We start from the raw sequence: 16977 nt of genomic DNA, 5'->3' as shown, positions 1-16977 counted from the left end.
CAATGTCGTGTTAGTTTCAAGTGAACAGCAGAGCGATTCAGTGATATGAACACATGTATCTGTTCTTTTCCCATTTAGGTTATTAGAGCATAGAGCAGAGTTCCCTATGTTGTACAGTAGGTTCCTTGTTGGTTATCTATTTATTTTTTCGTAAACAATAGTCTTTATTTTTACACAAAGCACAGTTCCCCAGGAGTAAGTTGGAGCTAGAAAATCCATCCTGAGTGTGAAAGTGTTCATGTTGGTTGCTCAGTAGAGTCCGACTCCTTGTGACCTCATGGACTGTAGCCCGCCAGGCTCCTCTGTCCATGGGATTTACCGAGCAAGAACACTGGAGTGGGTTGCCATCCCCTTCTCCAAGGTTATCTTTATACGTACAGCAATGTATACATGTCAATCCCAAACTCCCAATCTACCTTTCCTTCTATTCTTCCCCCCTGGTAACCATAAGTTAATTCTCTATGATTCAGAAGGACAGAGGAGCCTGGTGGGCTTACAGTCCATGGGGTTGCAAAGAGTCGGACATGACTGAAGCGACTTAGCACATTTGCAGAGCAGCAAAACTATGGTCTTTTGGAGAGAAAGCTACAAAGAACTCTGGAGGGTCTCAGTAGGGAATTCAGTATGAGTCCTTTATAAACTAAACATGTTGAATTTTACTGCCCTTTCTAGTATAATTGGACTTCCTTGTTAGCTCAGACAGTTAAGAATCTACCTGCAATGCAGGAGACGCTGGTTTGATCCCTGGGTCTGGCAGATTCTATGGAGAAGAGAATGGCAACCCACTCCAGTATTCTTGCCTGGAGAATTCCACAAAGAGAGGAGCCTGGTGGGCTACAGTCCATGAGATTGCAAAGAGTCAAACACGAGTGAGCAATTAACACTTCTAGTGTAATTACTAGAAGTTCAGTTTAGATAAGGTTTACCCACACACGGCATAACTTTTTTTGAAAACAAGATTTGGGAGAAACGAAACTAGTCAGTTGTTGGGACTTCCCTGGTGGTCCAGTGGCTAAGACTCTGAGCTCCCAATGCAGGTGAGCCAGGTTCGATCCCTGGTCAGGGAACTAGAACTCACACGCCCCAGCTAAGACCCAACGCAGCCAAATAAATAAAAAAAAATAAGTATTTAAAAAAAAAAAAAAAAAGAAACTAGTCAGTTGTAGTACCAGCAGGATCACCTAGGAGCTCTGCAATGGGCAACTTTTTTTTTTTTTTCTGTTATGAAGAAAAGAACTCTGAGCATTCCACCAGAGCATAGCAGCTGATGAAAGGGAAAGAAAATGCTAGATTTTATCGTGTGAACATAGGAAGGGATCGTGTAAATGAGGCCTATCTCTGACTGTTAGTATTGACCTTGAGCGTAGATAGGTAGGGCCAACTTTGATATGGTGAGTAAAGTTGTGAATTGTAGTGAAATACGAAATTCAGTCTACTTTATCGTGAATGATATTAATTACATTTTAATGGATTCCAGAGTGAGGAAAAACCGGATGGACACCCACTGAAGGTGATTTCTTTCATAAAGTGTACTGACATACATAAAGTGTACCAAACAGCTTCAGCTATTTAAACTGACAGCCTCTCCCCAGATCTGTTCTGATTAGAAATACATCAACACTTCATGCTAGAGACAACTGTTTTCCTTCTCACTAGTGCTGGTCCTCAGCTTATCATCATGGGCAAACCTCTCTAATCCTAAAAACAAAAATAAAAACCACTTTATTGAGACCCAGCTTCTCCTTTGTAACATCTGTCTTCTTTCCTTCACTGACAAACGTTTCTAAAGAGTTGCCCCACATTCATTATCTCCAGTTTTCACCACCACTGGACACCAGCAGTGGCTGAGAGGCTGGACCCAGAGTTAGGTAGAGCTGGCTTAGTGTCCATCTGTCGCAGGCAAGTCGTCTTGTCTCTGGCCAAGGCCTTTCGGTGCCTCATTGACTCAGCTGTAATGTGAGGATGGTGCCTTAATAGCTCAGAGGGCTACAGTAAAAATTAAACAGCAGGATACCTTACAATGCCTGGCACACAGTAGATGCTCAGTAAGTGCTCCTGACCAACGTGGTCTCTGCCTCTGTCTCCTCCTCCACCAAAGTCACCAGGCTGGTCTTAACTGACGGCTCTGTGCCATCTGACGGTATCGTCTGCCTCTTCCTTTGACTTTCACTGTACCATGCTGTTCTCATCTTTCCTTTTTCTATCCCTGCCGTGGCTCCTTCTCAGATTCCTTCTATCCCTTACAAGTTCATCACCTGCAGAGATTTCTCTTCAGCCTCCTTTTCTTGCTCCCCCTGGCAACCCAGGCACATCAAAGGCTTCAACTGCTAGCGTATGATGACAACTCCATTGAATTTCCATCTGAGAATCCCTTCCAAAGTTACAGGCATGGGGTGCCAATCGTCCATGGACATCTTCACCTGGATCCCGTCGTACAACCAACACTGAAAACTCAGTGTGTCTCAAACTCAGCTTATTAATTGCTCAAGTTGGAGCAAATCCTTTTCTTCTGTTTTTCTTTGTAAAGGTCTTGGACTTTACCTCCTCAATATGTTTATTATTAATATGGCTGCATTGTACTCATCCTTCAAGATTAAGCTCGGGTACCACTTCCCTTCCCAGCCCTTCTGTGTACCCTCCAGAATCATGTAGCCCCTCTTTCATTTGTACTTACCCATTGTATTCTACTTTTCTTGAACTCTCTGCCTCCTCTACAGGACAATAAGCTCCCTAAAAGCAGGATGTTTCTCTTCCAGCTAACACTGTGAGTGGCAAAGAGGATGTGGCAAAGAGGATGTAATAGGGACTTGACAGCGAACCTCGACCAGCCTCCCCACCCCCATCCCCTTCAGCCTGGTTAATTCCTCTGCTATCTCAGGCACACAGTCCATAGTCTAGAATTTAGTCAAATTACAAGAGGAGGCTCAATGACCTTACAAGTTCCAAAATAGTAAAATTCGTTCCTCGATAAGTAAGAGTTAACTATATACTAGAGTTCAAGGGATCCTTGCCAAGTCAATAAATTACTTGGTGTTTACCGAATACCAACTGTTTTCCCCATACACGGAATATGTTTACTATTTCCATTGCTCACATTTCTCACTGAGGGTAACTGAAATTAAACATTTTTTTTTTCGTGAGAAGGAAGAGATTCTTTTGGTAAGATATCATCTTAAATGATGGCCCTCAAATACTTGAAAAGGGAGTTTTGTCTTAACTGGGGCTTGGACTCTGTAATTCACACAACAGTGTGTGTGTGTGTGTGTGTGTGTGCATGTGCGCACACGCATGACTTTTTGCGACTCCACAATAGAGAAAACACTAAAAATGTGGCCTCGTATCTGAGTCTACAGTTTACTGCTTCTGACCTCTTGATTATGGCAGTGGTTCTCAAATTTTTATTGTGCGAAAGGAGCACACCTGTGTCAAGGAAGGAACGAAGTGAGATTGGGACCAACGATGAGAATTTGGCATTATTCAAAACCTTTCCATTTTTTAATGAAAAAAATTCTGTTCCTATATACCTTGTGTAGTTAAAAATAAAACTTAAAATCATCACCTAAGATGCTTCTTAAATTTGATTCACGAGCTCAAGCAGGTGGTACTGGTTAGTCTGGGAATCCTGGATCCCATCTTTCCAGGACTGGAAACAAACAAGCAAAAAACACTGACTGTTTGACGTGCAGCCAGATTTGAGAACCACTGATCCTTGGTTTTTATGTAGAAACACTTCAAATATTCATGAAAGTTAACAATAAATACTCTGTCATATACACACAGGCAAAGTAGACAAAAAAACTGCTGAAGAAAATTGGCAGCTACAAATATTTAACACTAAAACAATGGTTAGTTTGCCAGAGCTGTGGGATTGATCTTAGAAGCAGTCATTCGTTTTATCACATTCTTTACATCAGCTTCCCTTCTTCCTCTAATGGTAGAATTAAGGACCTATTAAATTCTAGGGTTATTTGTCAGTGTTTCAGTTCAGTTCAGTTCAGTTCAGTTGCTTATTCGTGTCCGACTCTTTGCGACCCCATGAATCGCAGCACGCCAGGCCTCCCTGTCCATCACCATCTCCCGGAGTTCACTCAGACTCGCGTCCATCGAGTCTGTGATGCCATCCAGCCATCTCATCCTCGGTCGTCCCCTTCTCCTCCTGCCCCCAATCCCTCCCAGCAGCAGGGTCTTTTCCAGTGAGTCAACTCTTCGCATGAGGTGGCCAAAGTACTGGAGTTTCAGCTTTAGCATCATTCCTTCCAAAGAAATCCCAGGGCTGATCTCCTTCAGAATGGACTGGTTGGATCTCCTTGCAGTCCAAGGGACTCTCAAGAGTCTTCTCCAACACCACAGTTCAAAAGCATCGATTCGTCAGTGTTTAGGTATCACAAACAAAATTGCTCTTATTCATCAATTCATCTACTAGTATTTATTGAGTACCCACTATATGCTAAGTACACAAGTACTTTGTATGTAAAGTACCATTATTTGGGGGTTCTTCCTGTTTGGAATAGACTGTTATTTTGAACATAATAATAACTCAATAAATGTGCATTGACTCACTGATTAAATTTAGTGTAGAAAATACTATTATTTGAGCTCTTTTGAAATCTCTACAAGAATGCCTTCAGAAAAGTTGCATTGTTAGAACAAATCAGCATCAGGATATCCTCTTAGTAGTGATGGTATCAAATATAAAAACTGTATTGGAGGATCATAATGTAAGTTGAACAATACACCAAATCCTTTTTAAACAAAAAAGGCAAGTTTAAAGGACCTGTATAACATATTTAAAATAGAAATGTACTTTTTTAAAGCTTAATCAGATAATTTTCAACCCAACTTGTAAAGAGAGGCCCAAAGAGTGTTTGCTTCTAGAAAATAATCCCACTACAGCATTAGAGTAAAATGAAGTGCTTGACTTCTTTACCGAATTTTTAAAATTGAAATATAGTTGATTTATAATGTTGGGTTAATTTCTGCCGTGACACAGAAAAGTGATTCAATTATACGTGTATCTTGTTTTTTAAATATTCTTTCCCCGTTGTGATTTATCACAGTGTACTGAATAGATCAACAGCTCCCCATGCTATACAGTAGGAACTTGTTTACCCATTTTACATGTAATAGGTTGCATCGTCTAACCCCCAACTCCCAATCCGCCCCTCCCGCACCCTCGCTCCCCCATGGCAACCAGCAGTCTGTTCTCTGTGTCCGAGTCTATTTCCGTTTCCTAGACTCATTTGTGTCACAGTTTAGATTCCACGTATAAGTGATATCATAGGGCACCTGTCTTTCTCTTTCTGACTTATGAAGTGCTTGATTTTTAATCCAAGATAGTAGCTCAGACAGTAAAGCGTCTGCCTGCAGTGCGGGAGACCCAGGTTCGATCCCTGGGTTGGGAAGATCCCCTGGAGAAGGAAATGGCAACCCACGCCAGTGCTCTTGCCTGGAAAATTCCATGGACTGAGAGGCCCCTCAGAGCCTGGTAGGCTACAGCCCATGGTGTCGCAAAGAGTCGGACAGGACTGAGCGACTTCACTCTCACTTTCACGTCACTCTATAGTAGACTGAGTACATGTATTTACCAACCGTCCCGATTCCGAAAGCCCAGGCAAAGTCACCTTCACATGAATTAGAAGGAACCCTCTCTTTCAGGTGGAATGAGTGCATCGCTGGGACATCAGACCCTCTTTCCACTTGGCCAGCTCCTATGGGCAGAGTTATAACCTGAATGGTAGTCTGTTGCAGCCCTGGAATAAGAGAATAAGAGGAAAAAAAAAAAAAAAAAAACAAAAAAACAAAAACAAGGCTAGGTGGCTGGAGAAAATAAAAAACATTCTGGGTGTTATTTGGTAAGGGAAGGATATAATTAACCATCTTTTTCTCCCCATCATTCTTTAGTTGAGATATAATCCACAGACCATAAAAGTCGTCCTTTTCAATGTACAATTCAATACGTTTTCGTATATGGAACAGAGTTGTACAACCATCACCACTCCCTGGAACATTTTATCACCCCTCCCTCCCCAAAGAAACCATGCTCGTGAATAATCAGTCCTGATTTTCTCTGTGCCCCCTTAAATCCCCTGGCAACAGCTAATCTTCTTTCTGGCACCATGGACTTGCTTATTCTGGACATTTCATACAAATGGAATATGATATGAAGTCTTTTGTGACTGACTGTTCACTTCAGTTCAGTTCAGTCACTCAATCGTGTCCGACTCTTTGCAACCCCATGAATCCCAGCACGCCAGGCCTCCCTGTCCATCACCAACTCCTGGAGTTCACTCAAAATCACATCGATCAAGTTGGTGATGCCATCCAGCCATCTCATCCTCTGTCGTCCCTTCTCCTCCTGCCCCCAATCCCTCCCAGCATCAGAGTCTTTTCCAGTGAGTGAACTTTTCGCATGAGATGGCCAGAGTATTGGAGTTTCAGCTTTAGCATCAGTCCTTCCGATGAACATCCAGGACTGATCTCCTTTAGGATGGACTGGTTGGATCTCCTTGCAGTCCAAGGGACTCTCAAGAGTCTTCTCCAACACCACAGTTCAAAAGCATCAATTCTTTGGTGCTCAGCTTTCTTCACAGTCCAACTCTCACATCCATACATGACCACTGGAAAGATCATAGCCTTGACTAGATGGACCTTTGTTGGCAAAGTAATGTCTCTGCTTTTGAATATGCTATCTAGGTTGGTCATGGGAACTTCCCTTGTAGCTCAGTTAGTAAAGAATCTGCCTGCAATGCAGGAGATCCGGGTTTGATTCTTGGGTCGGGAAGATCCCCTGGAGAAGGAAATGGCAACCCACTCCAGTATTCTTGCCTGGAGCATCCCATGGACAGAGGAACCTGGCAAGCTACAGTCCATGGGGTCGCAAGAGTTGGACACGACTTAGCGACTAAACCACCACCACCAGGTTGGTCATAAATTTTCTTCCAAGGAGTAAGCGTCTTTTAATTTCATGGCTGCAGTCACCATCTGCAGTGATTTTGGAGCCCCCCAAAAATAAAGTCTGACACTGTTTCCACTGTTTCCCCATCTATTTCCCATGAAGTGATGGGACCAGATGCCATGATCTTCGTTTTCTGAATGTTGAGCTTCAAGCCATTGTTCACTTAACATAACGCTTTTGCGGCTTATACTTCTATTATCAGCACTTTGTTGCTTTTTAAGGCTGAATACTGTTCCACTGTAGGACTTGATTCTGTTTATCCATTTGTCAACTGATAGACATCTGGATGGTTCCCACTTTTTTACGACTATGAACAATGCGACTATGAACATTGGTACACAGGTGGCTTGACTTTTTACAGGAAGCTTATATTCTGACATTAAAAAATATATAATTAAAAAGAAAACAGTCACAATTTACATAAAAGTCCAGAGCTGTGATTTCTTTCTATTCTCTCTTTTCCTCTTAGATTTAAGTATCCTTCCATTATTTGGTTGTATTGACTTCTGTTGCCCCTATGTTACAGTTGTTACTGATTTTTGTGGATTTGTAAATATTTTATTGGTTTTATACAACATTGCTTCTTTTAAGCATGCTACCTGATAGATTTAAAACTTGGAGGTGGGGGGAATGTCTAGTTAGTCTAGTATTAAATATAGTAATTGAAAAATCATAATGAGAATTATGTTCTGTAGAACCAGACTAAATATTGCCCTAAGTGCTAATAATTCCATTTCTGTCATTAACAAATGATGCAATTCATCTAAGCCACTGCAATTCCACTTGGCAGGAGAACAGTTAAAGAGGTCAATTAAATTTACCTTCTTAAATCCCTGTACAGGGAAGAATCAACTTCTTACTACCACAGGAATAAAAAAAATTTTTTTAAATTCTGCATTCTAAGTGATGGTATGCAGAAATTGACCTACTGAAATTTTGAGAGAATAAATGGATAATTATAGGAGATTGAAATCAGAAAAATACTTTTGGGAGGAAACAATATTCCATGTACCCATATCACAGTGGTAGGAAGAGTGGCTGCCAGATACACTGTCAGTAAACAAAGTATTCAGTTTAGTTCAGTTCAGTTCAGTTCAGTAGCTCCGACATGTCTGACTCTTTGCAACCCCATGGACTGCAGCAGGCCAGGCCTCCCTGTCCATCACCAACTGCCAGAGTTTACTCAAACTCATGTCCATTGAGTCGGTGATGCCATCCAACCGTCTCATCCTCTGTCGTCCCCTTCTCCTCCTGCCCCCAGTCCCTCCCAGCATCAGGGTCTTTTCCAATGAGTCAACTCTTCGCATGAGGTGGCCAAAGTACTGGAGTTTCAGCTTTACCATCAGTCCTTCCAATGAACACCCAGGACTGATCTCCTTTAGGATGGATTGGTTGGACCTCCTTGCAGTCCAAGGGACTCTCAAGAGTCTTCTCCAACACCACAGTTCAAAAGCATCAATTCTTTGGCACTTCTTTATAGTCCAACTCTCACATCCATAAATGACTATTGGAAAAACCATAGCCTTGATTAGATGGACCTTTGTCGGCAAAGTAATCTCTCTGCTTTTTAATATGCTGTCTAGGTTAGTCACAACTTTTCTTCCAAGGAGCAAGTGTCTTTTAATTTCTTGGCTGCAGTCACCATCTGCAGTGATATTGGAGCCCCCCAAAATAAAGTACGTCACTGTTTCCACTGTTTCCCCATCTATTTGCCATGAAGTGATGGGACCAGATGCCATGATCTTCGTTTTCTGAATGCTGAGTTTTAACAAAGTACTGTAAAGCACACACATCTCCCAACGCCCTCCCTACCCGTTCCCGCTAGTGTACAAAAGTTCCTAAACATATAAAGGCGATTCATGGTCAATCTATCAGTTACTCATTTAAAAGGCAGTAAAAATGCAAAACACAAGTGTACTGCAGGCCTAAACATCATCTCCAGAAAGTGGGTCCACGTTGCCTGTCTCAGATGCGTGAAAAGTGCTCCTTGTAGGTATCAGTGCCAGGACTGGAGAGAAAGTTGTGGGGATGGCCAGGGCAGCAAGAATTCTACTGCTAGCTTAGTTCACACCTTTGTACCTTAAGGCATTTCAGAAATAGGCCCCTGTGTGCCTGAAAACCTCTTCTGTAAAAAGGGATAAGGGAAATTATGTGACAGGACTGTCACCGTGGAAACAGAGTCGCTGAACATGCGCTCCTCAGGCTTTGGTTCAAACTTCCCCATCCTCAGTTTGATACTGTGTATCAGTAGCAGCAGCTGTTTGGATCAAGAGCAAAGTTGGCACATGGGTCCAAATATTCAAATTAAAATTATGTTCATAAAGACAGAAAGGCTTGTGGCTACCTAGGTAAGGCTCAGTTCAGTAGTTGAGGCTGAGATATCTTGAGGGATATCATTGACATAAATGATATCCCTCAACTTTGTAGACATGAATGATGAAAATACAGCGTCTAAAGGTGACTGAATTTATGGCATTACTATTTTTCCAATAATAAAAACATTTACCATATGTTAGGCATACCATAAGCCAAGGTCACAACAGCAAATTAAACAAACAAACAAACAGCCTTAGGGGTTTGTACCTTTGTCAAACCTCTGTACCTTTGTACCTTTGACAAACCTCTGTACCTTTGTCTTAATTTTGCTGTGAACTTGAGGCTGCTCTAAAATAATAGTCTCTAAAAAAAGAAATTGCTGCTTTCATGGGGTTCAGGTTCCAGAGCGGGAAAACAAACAATAAATAAATGTTAAAAATATAATTTCGGGTAGCGATACGTATAGAAAGAAAAAGAAAACTGTTAGAATAAAGAACCATAGTGATGGAGGATCTCTTGACAAAGTGACATTTGAATTATTTGCTTAATAGTAGGCTTAGGTTTGCAAGTTAAACACTCAGCAATCAATCATTCAACAAACACTGATGGCCCACTTATTTGGTTTCAAGCCATGTGGGGCAACAGGTCCTGGGTAGAAAAAAATCAATGAACCACAGCTTCTGCTGTCAAAGTGCTTGCATCTTAGTAAGGGAAGACAGATACATCACAGACACACAGGATTTTGTTTATGTTTTTCTGTTCTGGTGGTCCTGTTGTTAGCAACTGAAATACCGTAACTGTCTTTTCCCAAGTCCAAGCGCCTTGCCCATTTCTCAGCCTGGACACAGCATTTACATCCTCAGGTCCTAAAACTCCAGAGTAAGCAGATGGCAGCCCTCTGAGCTGTGAGCACGTTTTGCAACACACCCACGATGGACATGAAGAGTTGTGAAAATATTAGCAGAGAAATTTTTCTGATAAATTGAAAATCTACCAGAGCTAACTGTTTGAACCATCTTTTAAATGATGAAATTCCTTTAAGGGGTTTTAGAATGGTACAGAAGAGGAAGGCGGGTAAGATGGAACAGGATTAGCGATAGAATGAAACCAGGTTATGGGTACAAGGGGGATTCATTACACTATTCTGCCTACTTCTATACTTGTCTAATGTTTTCCATCATAAAAAGGGGGTTTTGTTTTGTTTTGCTTTTTGTTTCATGTGACAAAGCCTAGGACCTGTAAGTTCCATGCATGTCCTGAGAAAACCATTCTTATACAGATATCTGGGATTCATAGCTATTTCAAAATCTACTTATTTTGGCTAGTGATTTTTTTACATGCAAGAAAGATGGTAGAGTATCCATGTAGGCTGATGACTAAAGATGAATATGTATATGAACAAATCCTCAGTTTAGCATCCAAACTGTGTATTAATGCAAGTGACTATCAGAAAAAACAACAACAACAGCAACAGTCTAACAGCTTTCACCTAGTTGATAAGCCACATTCCTGAGTTCCTACCAGGAGCCTGACTTGATATTTCCTCAATTATGTCACTGATGAGAGTATGAGAATATATTTCCATTTTCTAGATGAGGAAACTAAGCCTGAGAGGGTGGGTCTCTTGCTTTAGGTCACAGTGAGCAGAGATAAAGGTTAGGGCTCTTTCCATTCTACCATTACTTCATGAAAATGAAACTCTTGAACAGACAAATAGAAGGTAGGACAATTCTTCTGAACTGAAAACCCTGCTTGGCATTCTTCTTTTCCTAACAGCTGACTACTTCCTACCTCTTGATATTTACAGGGCAATCTGAAAGGCAAAACACATCAATTCCTGGGGATAGGGGAAGAATGAAGAAAAACTGAGAAAGCAGGGCAAAACTCTGTTTTATTATTATTATTATTATTTATTTATTACTGTTTATTATTTATTTATTTATTATCTAAATAGCAAAAGTATTTTTTGAACGTTTAAAAGATATTTTAAACAATTTAAACTTTAACATTTAAATCATCTAACTCAAAACTGCTGAAACCACAAAATGGAATTTCCTTGGAATTAAATATTATTATTACAAATTATGAGAGATAAAGCATTTTCAAAACTAGGAGTCACCAAAGAAATGGCCTTAAAATTATGTCTGTTTCAATCTTTTCAAATTATCTAAAAGAAAGCTGTAAATTGGGGTATTAAGAGAAAATAAAATACAAAGTTGTGTGTATTTTCCATTTTTAAAATTTTGAACCAATAGCTGTATTATATTATAACCTAATAATTTATATATAATCAAGCATTTATTAAAATATTCTGGCAAAATTCTCTTTTATTTATAGGCGATCACACCAAACAGAAATAGAATGTGAATTAACCAGAGATGTATAGGGAAAGGATCAGACAATTGAAAATCAGAAGAAATGGATTGCAAGCCTGGCTTTGGTACTTAAGACCTTATAAAAAGGAGCAAGTCATTTGGCGAGAGGCAAGGTAAGAGAGACAGACTAGCAAGAGAAGGAGAAAAGGACCGTAATAAAATTCAACTGAAATTAAGAGCTCGCAGGCAAAACTTCATAACTAGATTTAAAAACCATGTGTAGAAACACAACAGTCATTCACAAAATATGTGTTTGTGTGTGTGTGTGTGTGTTTAACTTGTCCAACATGTTGAACTGGTTATAATTTTTTTTTAATTTTAAATTAAGATCTCATAAACCTCCTGGGAATTTACGGTGTCTAGAGACTGAGAAATGGTATTGCAGATAGAGGAACAAGTGCAGGGCCATGGCAGCACACAGCTGCTGTAAAGAAGCGGCCCTCCTCCCTCACTGGATGACCAGAAATGCAGCATATTAATTTTCCTAGCCTCAGTCTGCAACATGGTTAAATGTCATTCAATACTGATGCCAACACTGTTTTGCTAAATGCCTAGAAAATAACATTTTGTCATGATTTCAAAAATAATATACCAGTATTCAAAAATATCTGAGGACTGAGAAGAAAACAAAACAAAACAAAACCAAAAAGTTGAGGTCAGTAGGGGTAGTTTAAGTATAGTTGGAATAAACTGGAAATCGATTCAGTTAAGGGCAACTCCCATGACTAGACCTGTACTTCCTTCCCAATACAATAAACATAGTATGTAATTATGAACCTGGGAACAAAGTTCCCCTAGTTAGAAGAAAAGCAAATATGCCTGCAAATCTCAAGTGAGATAAACAACTGAGCATTAACTGCAAAAAAATAAAAAAATAAAACAAGTGCCCTAGGACCAAACCTCAGTATTTGGAATAAGCCCTTGTAGCCGGGGAAAGTGAACCAAGGCACAATCTTTCATTTCTAGAAATTACATGTGGATAGAACTGCATGTGTGCGCTGCTGCAGGGCAGAGACCACGTGTTATTTATCATGTTATCCCCAGAATTTAGCAGAGGGCCTGACACAAAATTCAGTAAATGTCTGTGGGATGAAAGAATTCTGCAACTATAGTCTATACATTGTCTGTCCAAGTTTTGAAAATGTAGCCCCAAACACAGTAAGAAAACAAATTTTACGTCAACTGCTGGTACACACAAACACACACACATAATACAATGAAGCAACAGTTAATTTAGGAGAGAATGCTGATAGTTTCTATTCTGTTCTGTATTATTTGACTTATAAGAAGTATTTGGCTATGACACACTAACTGATTTCATAATCCACTAATAAATCAAGACCAGTAGTTTAAAAAACAGGCTTATGCTATTTCTTTTCCTATTGCTTAACTTCTTACATTTTTAGGCTTCACTAAGTATAGGTTACTTTTTTTAAATCACATTTTTCATTGAAGTACAGTTAATTTACAATGTTGTGTTGAAAATTTCAAGTATATAGCAAAGTGATTTGGTTATACATTTATATCTTCTTTTTCAGGTTCTTTTCCATTATAGGCTTAAGATATGGAGTATAGTTCCCTGTGCTATACAGTAGGTCCTTGTTGTTAACCTATTTTATATATAGTAGAAAAATCACTTTTAAAAAAATCTGGAAGGAAATTTAGAAAGTATTCAGATCAACTATAAAAAATGTTGCACCAGTTATGAGCTTAGGTAGGCAGCTAGGTTTAATCACTAAGTTGTGTCCAATTCTTGCGACACCATGGACTGCAGCCCACTAGGATACTCTGTCCATGAGATTCTCCAGGCAAGAGTACTGGAATGGGTTGCCATTTCCTTCTCCAGGGGATCTTCCCCAACCAGGGATGGAACCCAGTTCTCCTGCATTGCAGGCAGACTGTTTACCAAAGAGCCACCAGGGAAGTTAAATGCCCTAGGACCAAACCTCAGTATTTGGAATAAGCCCTTGTAGCTGGGGAACGCTTACTATGATGGAATTCCATTCAGTCAATATTGTTTAATTATGAGTATTTCTCCACCAAAAGCAGATTGGTCCTACCTCACACCATACAAAAAATTTCACTCAAAATTACATCGCAGACCTAAAAGTAAGAATTAAACCTATAAATCTGTGGCTACCAGATGTGGGGGGGGGGGAATTAAAGGATAGTCAAAAGGTACAAATTTTCAGTTATAAAATAATTTAAGTCTACTAGAGATGATGGATATTCACTAAACTTATACTGTGATGGTCATTTCATGATGCATATAAGTCAAATCATTATGCTATATACCTTGAAGTTAGACAGTGCTGTATGTCAATTATATCTCAGTAAGACTGGAAGAAATAATAATTTAGTCCTAGAGATGTAACACACAACATGATGACTATAGTTAGCATTGCTGTATGATACTAAGAAAGTTATTAAGAGTTTAAAGCCTGAGTTCTCATCACAAGGAGAATCATTTGCTTCTGTTTTTATTGTGGCTATATGAATGTTGCTTAAACCTATTGTAATCATTTCACAACATACCATATATCAAGCCATCATGCTGTACACTTTAAACTTATGTAGTGATATATGTCCATTATTTCGCAATACAAGCGGGGGAAAACTCTGTCAATAAACTAAAATTCATTGGGTTGTACATTTAAATTAGATTATTTAAATGTCAGATTCTACAAATTATATTTCAGCTTTTTTTTTTTTTTTTTTTTAAGCAGATTGGCAGTCTGGAGCAATCAAGAAGAGGGACGCATGCAGCACTTCGATGTCTGAGCAGAGAATACTGAGCCAGAGTCAAACTGTCTACCTACCTGGCAGGCAAGGAAGTAGGGTTTTTCGGTGATGGTCTTCTTTTAAGTCCCTCTAGAGCTATGATTTGGAGAAGGCAATGGCACCCCACTCCAGTACTCATGCCTGAGAAATCCCATGGACGGAGGAGCCTGGTGGGCTGCAGTTCATGGGGTCGCTAAGAGTCGGACACGACTGAGCGACTTCACTTTCACACTTTGGAGAAGGAAATGGCAACCCACTCCAGTGTTCTTGCCTCGAGAGTCCCAGGGACGGGGGAGCCTGGTGGGTTGCCGGCTATGGGGTCGCACAGAGTCGGACACGACTGAAGCGCCTTAGCAGTAGTAGTAGAAGAGATACGATTCTTCAACTTCCTGTTTTATGGGCCAGGCGGAGGAGATGGATCTGTTGAATTAAATTCTGAACGTTCTCCAAGATGATAAACATCCTCACGATATTTTACTTGTAACTGCAAACAAGAACCAGCTTCCCTAGAGGAAAAAGAACCGGCCAAATTAAGGTGCTAAAGAGGTGGAGAGCATCGTGGGCAAGTAATTGATAACGCTGCTTGAAATCACGGGCTCTATTCGCTCCCCAAGGACTGCCAGACTCAGAACAGGGTGTGCTTTTCAGCAAATAGGATCGGAAACAGACACGGTAAGTAAGGCCTCATGTCCAGAAGACCAGAGGCTTTCTAGTTGGCCATCTCTCAGCCCCGCTTTGGACAGGTTCACGGGAGAGGCAGGAAACGAAGGTGCCCAGAGTCCACCCGGTCCATGCACGAGGCAGCTGGAACCCAAACTGCGCCTCACTCTCCCAACCTGAGTCCCAGGCCCCGCCCCACTCGCACCCCCCACCCACACACGCCAAGTGTCCGGCTCCCTCGGCGTCAGAAACACTGCTAAAAGAATTTCAAAAATTCTGTCAACGAGTTTAAGGAATACTTTAAATTTTTACAACCAAACTTTGTCACTTTAAGTGAACCACGAATACCAGCGGGAAATACGAAATGCGAAAGTGTTGAGTGGGGTGGGGGTGGGGGTGGCCGGGCGGGGAGCTGAAAGTGTGCAGCGTCATTAGGTAGGGGATTAAAATAAATAAATAAACCAGGTGATCCTTAGTACGTCCTCAGTTCTTTCTTTCTTCCTTTTGAAATTTTGATGTTACTGAAAAGGACTTGAGGGGAAACAACAAAAACACCCGCAGACCACCGTGCGAAGGCGAGAGCCGCGGGCCGGGAGAGGGGGCGGCTCGGGAGCCCCACACCTCGTCGGCTCTCCCCGACGTGACCGCGGGCATCCTCCCGGGCTCCGGCCGGTCCCTCGTCAAGGAAAACGGGACCATTTCGGGGCCGCCGCCCAGCGGCGGCAGCGAGGAACAGGCGGGGCCGGGCGCACAGTAGGTTCGCCCGCTAGACGGTGGGCGCGGCGCGCGGGGGGCCCTACTGTGCGCCGGGCGGCCCTACTGTGCGCCGGGCGGCGGCGCCGCGGCCGCGCCCCTCCCCGCGCCCCGCGCCCCCGCCCCCGCCCCGGCCGCCGCGGGCGGGGCCGGCCGCACTCGCGAGCCCGCGCCCGAGCCGCCGCCGCCTGGGGCGCTCGGGGCGGCCGCCTGGACACCGGAGCGGGCCGCCAGGCCGCCGGCGCAGGTCAGAGCCGGGCGGCCCCGCTGCGCTCGGGGGCGGGCGCGGGGACGCGGGCTGAGGAGGGCGCGGGGTGGGGCCCGCGGGGTCTCGGGCTGAGCGGGCCCCGGGGGCGCCAGGGGCCGTGGACCGGCGGCGCCCGGGCTGACAGGTCCCGTCCCGGCCGAGGGTCGCGCCCGGAGGAGACGTCCGGGCGGCGGGGGGCACGGGCCGCGGGCGACGCGCGCGGGGCAGAGCTGCGGTCCGACCCGAGGCGCGAGCCCGCGCGCCCCGCGCGCCTGTCCAGGGTTGGAGGGCGCGCGGGTCTGCGAGGCCCCGGGGCGCGGCGCGGGGCGCGGGGGCCAGGGAGGGAGTGGTGTGGGAGCCGCTGCCCGGGGTGCCCCAGCCCCCCCCGCCGGCGCGGGATCCCGTGCGGGCGCGTCCCGCGGCCGCGGGGGCCCGGCTCCGTCTCGGCGCCCAGGCTGACCGCTGTGGGGCCGCGGTGACAGTTAAGCCTGGGGCGCACTTCGGGGGCGGGCGGAGCCGGGGGGCGCGCTCACGCACTGGGCTGGCCGTGAGCCGAGAGGAGGGGCGCGGGACGCGGGGCTCGCTGGCCCCCCGCGGGCAGCGGATGGAGAGCGCGGGCCCTTCCCGCCCGCTCTGCGGTCCGGAAGGTGGCCGGACGGTGCGGCGCCTCCTCCACGTGCCGGGCTCGACTCCCGCTCTGCCGAGCCCTGACCGGGGAAGGTGGACGCAGGGCTGGCTTCACCGAAATCTCTAGTCCCTGCGTGCAGGGGGCGGAAAGTGGGTGTGTATCTGTGGTACTTTCTGCCTCGGTGTTAGGGGAGGAGCCTAAGGTAAGGAGGCTGAAACTGGGAGTAACCTATCTGCGGCTTTTATATAAGGTCAGTGGTTAG

At 43.6% G+C, this 16977-nt stretch overlaps 1 protein-coding gene and 1 long non-coding RNA gene across 6 annotated transcripts in view; one reads left to right on the top strand and one right to left on the bottom strand.

Annotated features, from left to right (window-relative positions):
* Window positions 1-1447: 1447 nt before the first annotated feature.
* Window positions 1448-15488, bottom strand: LOC132658192 (uncharacterized). Its single transcript, XR_009597468.1, has 2 exons — window positions 14466-15488; window positions 1448-5750 (listed from the first exon to the last, which is right to left on the bottom strand). It is a non-coding gene; the product is annotated as an uncharacterized LOC132658192 (long non-coding RNA).
* A 509-nt stretch (window positions 15489-15997) lies between these two features.
* PPARG (peroxisome proliferator activated receptor gamma) overlaps window positions 15998-16977 on the top strand; it is a 122748-nt gene continuing 121768 nt past the window's right edge. For 3 of the 5 annotated variants that reach the window (XM_015102096.4, XM_060402029.1, XM_060402028.1), the window contains exon 1: window positions 15998-16087. The gene's annotated coding sequence lies outside the window, so the exon portion shown is untranslated. Of the gene's footprint in view, window positions 16088-16672; window positions 16918-16977 lie in introns of those variants that run through there. The other 2 variants (XM_060402032.1, XM_060402031.1) reach the window with 2 other exon arrangements.

This window comes from Ovis aries, chromosome 19 (assembly GCF_016772045.2).
Source record: "Ovis aries strain OAR_USU_Benz2616 breed Rambouillet chromosome 19, ARS-UI_Ramb_v3.0, whole genome shotgun sequence".
Lineage (NCBI taxonomy): Eukaryota > Metazoa > Chordata > Mammalia > Artiodactyla > Bovidae > Ovis > Ovis aries.
This window is presented reverse-complemented; position numbering and strand designations above follow the sequence as displayed.